Raw genomic sequence first — 8,438 nt, forward strand, 5'->3', positions numbered from 1 at the left:
AACTGTATATTTTTTGTTGTTTATATATAAACATATATAAACAAACATATATTGTTTGTTGTTTATTTTTGGGATATATTGAGGAATATTTAATGGAAAGGAGTCACAATCGCTTTTTGACAATGTCGAAGTGTATACGTGGCTATAGAATTTAAAGTTTTCATTGGAAATGATAGCCTCATCTGTAATTTCCTTGTTGTTAAGACGGGCTTCCGCTTTGCTCCGCTCCTCCTCTCCTCCGCTCTTCCGCTCCGGGCCCTGGAACTCCCGATCCGCGGGACTTCGGTGAATTCCGGGCCAGTTTTTTGCTCTTCTGCTCTCCTCCCCTCCTCCGCTTCTTCGCTCCCCCGCTTTGGACCCTGGAACTCTTGAACAGGGCCGGGCTTCTGCCCTCCGCCTCTCCTCTGCTCATCCGCTCCAGGCCCTGGCACTCCCTGTGATCCAGTCATTCGCATGTGCGTGCCCGGAGGTCCGGGAGCTCCACTCAAACGTCCGGGGGGGGTAAGGGTAAGGGGTCCTGTCCCCCCCCCTCGCCGCCTCTGAGAAGAGAAACATCTCCTCCACTCCTCCGCTCCTCCGCTGCGGAACCAGGTATTACCGATCCGCCGGACTCAGGCGAATTGCAGAAAGGGGTTTTGCCGTCCTCCGCTCCTCCGCTCCTCCGTTTCGGGCCCTGGAACTCCCGAACCGCTGGACACAAGCGAATCACGGTCCGGGCTTCTGCTCTCCTCCGCTCCTCACCTCATCCGCTCCAGGCCCTGGTACTCCGTGTCCGCGGGAACCCCCCCCAACCCACAAAAACAAACTCTCACACACACACAAACACACGCACACACACACACACACACACACACACACATACACACGCATACACACACACAAACACACAAACACACAGAGACACACCTGAACTCATCATAGCTGTGCTAATAGCATTGGCCGAAACGTTTCCACAACCAAACCAACATTAGCTCATCCACTCATTCACATATGTGTGTGCCCAGAGGTCCGGGAGCTCCAGTCATAAGTCCGGGTGATCTATGTCCGGAGAAGGCTCACATTAGCCGCTCTAAGGGGTCCTGCTGCCCCCCAGCTTCCCGGCCTTTGAGAAGAGACACATAACTCCGCTCTTCCGCTTCTCCGCTATGGGCCCTGGTACTCCCGATCCTCCGAACTCAGGTGAATTGCGTGACGTGCTTCTGCTCTCCTATAAGCCCCTACACACTTCGAACACGGCTGTTATCACCCTGTTACTGCATTTCAATGACACCCATTTGCTTTCGATCTCAGTGTCTGCCACCGTACGCAAAAAGCGGGGGGTGGGGGGTGGGGGGGCATAAGCGCATTCGTGCTGTAAGTAATCAGAAGTTAATAGTGTTAACGGTTTGCGAGAAATTTTTAATGCTAGACAAAAAAAGAAAATTAAAAGGATATAATTAAATAAATAGATAGAAAAATAAAATTAAAAACGAAAAAAAAAAATTGTGAGGGGAATATAACATGTAATTAAGTTGGCGGTTCACAGGGAATCTCAGACATCAACCTGTTTTTAATTGAACATAAATAGTACACCCAAATATACAAATGTACAAATAAACATAGCAAGGTAGAACTGAATGTCAATGAAACAACCAGGCATGAGGAAGCAACGGACATGAGGACATTTGTTCTGTATGTAATGAGAAGTTAATAGTGTTACAGGTTTGTGAGAAATTTACAGTGCTAGACAAAAAACGAAATTAAAAGGAAATAATTAGATAAATAGATAGACAAATGAAATTAAAACCAAAAAAAAAAAATGCAAGGGGAATACGACATGTAATTAAGTTGGCGATTCACAAGGAATCTCAGACATCAAACTGTATATTTTTTGTTGTTTATATATAAACATATATAAACAATCATATATTGTTTGTTGTTTATTTTTGGGATATATTGAGGAATATTTAATGGAAAGGAGTCACAATCGCTTTTTGACAATGTCGAAGTGTATACGTGGCTATAGAATTTAAAGTTTTCATTAGAAATTATAGCCTCATCTGTAATTTCCTTGTTGTTAAGACGGGCTTAGCTTTGCTCCGCTCCTCCTCTCCTCCGCTCCTCCGCTCTTCCGCTCCGGGCCCTGGAACTCCCGATCCGCGGGACTTCGGTGAATTCCGGGCCAGTTTTTTGCTCTTCTGCTCTCCTCCCCTCCTCCGCTTCTTCGCTCCCCCGCTTTGGACCCTGGAACTCTTGAACAGGGCCGGGCTTCTGCCCTCCGCCTCTCCTCTGCTCATCCGCTCCAGGCCCTGGCACTCCCTGTGATCCAGTCATTCGCATGTGCGTGCCCGGAGGTCCGGGAGCTCCACTCAAACGTCCGGGGGGGATAAGGGTAAGGGGTCCTGCCCCCCCCCCCTCGCCGCCTCTGAGAAGAGAAACATCTCCTCCACTCCTCCGCTCATCCGCTGCGGAACCAGGTACTACCGATCCGCCGGACTCAGGCGAATTGCAGAAAGGGGTTTTGCTGTCCTCCGCTCCTCCGCTCCTCCGCTCCTCCGCTCCTCCGCTCCTCCGCTCCTCCGCTCCTCCGCTCCTCCGTTTCGGGCCCTGGAACTCCCGAACCGCTGGACACAAGCGAATCACGGTCCGGGCTTCTGCTCTCCTCCGCTCCTCACCTCATCCGCTCCAGGCCCTGGTACTCCGTGTCCGCGGGAACCCCCCCCAACCCACAAAAACAAACTCTCACACACACACAAACACACGCACACACACACACACACACACACACACACACAAACACACAAACACACACAGACACACCTGAACTCATCATCGCTGTGCTGATAGCATTGGCCGAAACGTATCCACAACCAAACCAACATTAGCTCATCCACTCATTCACATATGTGTGTGCCCAGAGGTCCGGGACCTCCAGTCATAACTCCGGGTGATCTCTGTCCGGAGTAGGCTCACCTTAGCCGGTCTAAGGGGTCCTGCTGCCCCCCAGCTTCCCCGCCTTTGAGAAGAGACACATAACTCCGCTCTTCCGCTTCTCCGCTATGGGCCCTGGTACTCCCGATCCTCCGAACTCAGGTGAATTGCGTGACGTGCTTCTGCTCTCCTATAAGCCCCTACACACTTCGAACACGGCTGTTATCACCCTGTTACTGCATTTCAATGACACCCATTTGCTTTCGATCTCAGTGTCTGCCTCCGTACGGAAAAAGCGGGATGGGTGGGGGGGCATAAGCGCATTCGTGCTGTAAGTAATCAGAAGTTAATAGTGTTAACGGTTTGCGAGAAATTTTTAATGCTAGACAAAAAAAGAAAATTAGAAGGATATAATTAAATAAATAGATAGAAAAATAAAATTAAAAACGAAAAAAAAAAATTGTGAGGGGAATATAACATGTAATTAAGTTGGCGGTTCACAAGGAATCTCAGACATCAAACTGTTTTTAATTGAACATAAATAGTACACCCAAATATACAAATGTACAAATAAACATAGCAAGGTAGAACTGAATGTCAATGAAACAACCAGGGATGAGGAAGCAACGGACATCAGGACATTTGTTCTGTATGTAATGAGAAGTTAATAGTGTTACAGGTTTGTGAGAAATTTACAGTGCGAGACAAAAAAAGAAATTAAAAGGAAGTAATTAAATCAATAGATAGACAAATAAGAAATTAAAACGAAAAAAAAAAAAAAAAAATTGCAAGGGGAATGTAACATGTAATCAAGTTGTTTTTTTTGTTTTTTTTTTTTTTTTTACCAAAAAAAAAAGGAACCTCGGACATGGGTAACTATTTTTTTTTGTTTTCGGATTTTTCCATAAGTTTTAAGGATTTTTTTTTTTTTTTTTATATTTCAAAATCGTTTATGAAGACATTAAAATTTGGGGAGCATTTTTGCATTCTGTTCTTGTGAATGAAGAACTTGGCCAGGCCTAAAAGAACATTGACACAGAGTTCATCTGTTATGTTGCTTATAAGTAAACAGAATGTTATATCATCTTTTGAGAAGGAAACTGGTGACGATGGAATGAGAAGGAGAAAAAATATATGGTCAGTGGTTTCAATGTTGTCTTCACAAAATGTACAAATATTATCTTCAAAATTAAAGCGTACCCTCGATAATTCCTTAGATGGGTAGATGTCAGTCATAATTTTGAAGTGGGTCTCTTTTGCCTTGGGGGTATGGGTAGAGTCAGATACATAGTTCGCAGCGTGGCAATCGATTCCTCATCAAATTTATTTAAAATATCCTTTTTTTTTTTTTTGACGTCCAGGGAATAAGTTTCCTGTGAAACATTTCCTAATAAAGGAGTTGCTGCGCTTTCTGTCCACAATTGAGATTCCCTGGAGTGATAGTCGGGGTAACTGTGGTTGTACGGTTCGGTGCGTCATTATATTTTTGGTCAGGAATACAAATTGTCGAGGCAGTGCGTTTCGTAACTTTAGCAACTCTAATATGGGAGGCTTGAATCTGTGTGTAGTACAGAACTGCTCATTGTCCAGAGGACTGCCAGTGTCATCCATCAAGTCAATTATCGACCATATACCTTTCTCAAAGCATTCCTTGTAAAACAGAGGTTTGTTGCCATGCAGTACATATCGATTGTTCCAAACTATTATACTGTGTGGTGAGAAATTGTGTACGTATATCATTTTCCAGTATAATAATATTTGTTTATGGAACTCTGAACATTTGACAGGAATCTTGTTGATATCCAAGTCAGAGATAAGCAGAAGACTCAGGCCGCCGACTTTGTTGAATAAGTAGTTTGGAGTACAATACCAGAAAGAACGATGAGGTTTGATCCAGGATTTCAACCAGTTCACCTTCAATGTCCCATTCAAGCAGTCCAACTCTATCACTTTCAGCCCTCCTTCACTTGTTTCTTTCACCATATGTGATTTTTCTTAGATGGTGTGGTCTGTTCCTCCAGATAAAGTTGAAATTGATTTGGTTAACAGATTTTACGAGTTGATTTGGAGCAGCATTGGAATACGCTGGGTATATACATCTGGATAAACACATCCATTTTAGTCAAATATATCCGGCCTAATATTGATAAATCTCTCTGGAGCCATATATTAGAATTAAGCTTTACTTTGATTCAGTTTAGATTCAATGTTCCTGGATTGATTTAACGTTTGGTCCTTGGATAGGAAAATGCTCAAGTATTTTATTTCTGATTTCATAGAAACATCGCTGATTTCCTTTAGTGGCGAGTCATGCAGCGCAAGAAGTTTGCATTTCTTTAAGTTTAATGACAATCCTGAAGCCTTGGAGAATGTTTTGGTTTTTTTCAGCACTTATTGGGACTTGATGTTCATTTTTCAAAACTAAGGTTGTGTCATCTGCCAGCAGGCTAATAACAATTTCTGTCCCCAACATTACTTCTGTCCCACACGTATACACACACACACACACACACACACACACACACACACACACACACACACACACCTTAATTCCACTCTTTTATATACGCATGTCTGGAGTTCCGGGAGCTCGTTCTCAACGTTCTGGGGATAATCATAGCTGTGCTGATAGCATTGGCCGAAACGTATCCACAACCAAACCAACATTAGCTCATCCACTCATTCACATATGTGTGTGCCCAGAGGTCCGGGAGCTCCAGTCATAAGTCCGGGTGATCTATGTCCGGAGAAGACTCACATTAGCCGGTCTAAGGGGTCCTGCTGCCCCCCAGTTTCCCCGCCTTTGAGAAGAGACACATAACTCCGCTCTTCCGCTTCTCCGCTATGGGCCCTGGTACTCCCGATCCTCCGAACTCAGGTGAATTGCGTGACGTGCTTCTGCTCTCCTATAAGCCCCTACACACTTCGAACACGGCTGTTATCACCCTGTTACTGCATTTCAATGACACCCATTTGCTTTCGATCTCAGTGTCTGCCTCCGTACGGAAAAAGCGGGATGGGTGGGGGGGCATAAGCGCATTCGTGGTGTAAGTAATCAGAAGTTAATAGTGTTAACGGTTTGCGAGAAATTTTTAATGCTAGACAAAAAAAGAAAATTAGAAGGATATAATTAAATAAATAGATAGAAAAATAAAATTAAAAACGAAAAAAAAAAATTGTGAGGGGAATATAACATGTAATTAAGTTGGCGGTTCACAAGGAATCTCAGACATCAAACTGTTTTTAATTGAACATAAATAGTACACCCAAATATACAAATGTACAAATAAACATAGCAAGGTAGAACTGAATGTCAATGAAACAACCAGGGATGAGGAAGCAACGGACATCAGGACATTTGTTCTGTATGTAATGAGAAGTTAATAGTGTTACAGGTTTGTGAGAAATTTACAGTGCGAGACAAAAAAAGAAATTAAAAGGAAGTAATTAAATCAATAGATAGACAAATAAGAAATTAAAACGAAAAAAAAAAAAAAAAATTGCAAGGGGAATGTAACATGTAATCAAGTTGTTTTTTTTGTTTTGTTTTTTTTTTTTACCAAAAAAAAAAGGAACCTCGGACATGGGTAACTATATTTTTTTGTTTTCGGATTTTTCCATAAGTTTTAAGGATTTTTTTTTTTTTTTTTTATATTTCAAAATCGTTTATGAAGACATTAAAATTTGGGGAGCATTTTTGCATTCTGTTCTTGTGAATGAAGAACTTGGCCAGGCCTAAAAGAACATTGACACAGAGTTCATCTGTTATGTTGCTTATAAGTAAACAGAATGTTATATCATCTTTTGAGAAGGAAACTGGTGACGATGGAATGAGAAGGAGAAAAAATATATGGTCAGTGGTTTCAATGTTGTCTTCACAAAATGTACAAATATTATCTTCAAAATTAAAGCGTACCCTCGATAATTCCTTAGATGGGTAGATGTCAGTCATAATTTTGAAGTGGGTCTCTTTTGCCTTGGGGGTATGGGTAGAGTCAGATACATAGTTCGCAGCGTGGCAATCGATTCCTCATCAAATTTATTTAAAATATCCTTTTTTTTTTTTTTGACGTCCAGGGAATAAGTTTCCTGTGAAACATTTCCTAATAAAGGAGTTGCTGCGCTTTCTGTCCACAATTGAGATTCCCTGGAGTGATAGTCGGGGTAACTGTGGTTGTACGGTTCGGTGCGTCATTATATTTTTGGTCAGGAATACAAATTGTCGAGGCAGTGCGTTTCGTAACTTTAGCAACTCTAATATGGGAGGCTTGAATCTGTGTGTAGTACAGAACTGCTCATTGTCCAGAGGACTGCCAGTGTCATCCATCAAGTCAATTATCGACCATATACCTTTCTCAAAGCATTCCTTGTAAAACAGAGGTTTGTTGCCATGCAGTACATATCGATTGTTCCAAACTATTATACTGTGTGGTGAGAAATTGTGTACGTATATCATTTTCCAGTATAATAATATTTGTTTATGGAACTCTGAACATTTGACAGGAATCTTGTTGATATCCAAGTCAGAGATAAGCAGAAGACTCAGGCCGCCGACTTTGTTGAATAAGTAGTTTGGAGTACAATACCAGAAAGAACGATGAGGTTTGATCCAGGATTTCAACCAGTTCACCTTCAATGTCCCATTCAAGCAGTCCAACTCTATCACTTTCAGCCCTCCTTCACTTGTTTCTTTCACCATATGTGATTTTTCTTAGATGGTGTGGTCTGTTCCTCCAGATAAAGTTGAAATTGATTTGGTTAACAGATTTTACGAGTTGATTTGGAGCAGCATTGGAATACGCTGGGTATATACATCTGGATAAACACATCCATTTTAGTCAAATATATCCGGCCTAATATTGATAAATCTCTCTGGAGCCATATATTAGAATTAAGCTTTACTTTGATTCAGTTTAGATTCAATGTTCCTGGATTGATTTAACGTTTGGTCCTTGGATAGGAAAATGCTCAAGTATTTTATTTCTGATTTCATAGAAACATCGCTGATTTCCTTTAGTGGCGAGTCATGCAGCGCAAGAAGTTTGCATTTCTTTAAGTTTAATGACAATCCTGAAGCCTTGGAGAATGTTTTGGTTTTTTTCAGCACTTATTGGGACTTGATGTTCATTTTTCAAAACTAAGGTTGTGTCATCTGCCAGCAGGCTAATAACAATTTCTGTCCCCAACATTACTTCTGTCCCACACGTATACACACACACACACACACACACACACACACACACACCTTAATTCCACTCTTTTATATACGCATGTCTGGAGTTCCGGGAGCTCGTTCTCAACGTTCTGGGGATAATCATAGCTGTGCTGATAGCATTGGCCGAAACGTATCCACAACCAAACCAACATTAGCTCATCCACTCATTCACATATGTGTGTGCCCGGAGGTCCGGGAGCTCCAGTCATAAGTCCGGGTGATCTATGTCCGGAGAAGGCTCACATTAGCCGCTCTAAGGGGTCCTGCTGCCCCCCAGCTTCCCGGCCTTTGAGAAGAGACACATAACTCCACT

The sequence above is a fragment of the Fistularia commersonii genome, unplaced genomic scaffold (genome assembly GCF_037954325.1).
Source record: "Fistularia commersonii isolate RoL2024-O1a breed Wild unplaced genomic scaffold, RoL_Fcom_v1.0 HiC_scaffold_37, whole genome shotgun sequence".
Taxonomy (NCBI): domain Eukaryota; kingdom Metazoa; phylum Chordata; class Actinopteri; order Syngnathiformes; family Fistulariidae; genus Fistularia; species Fistularia commersonii.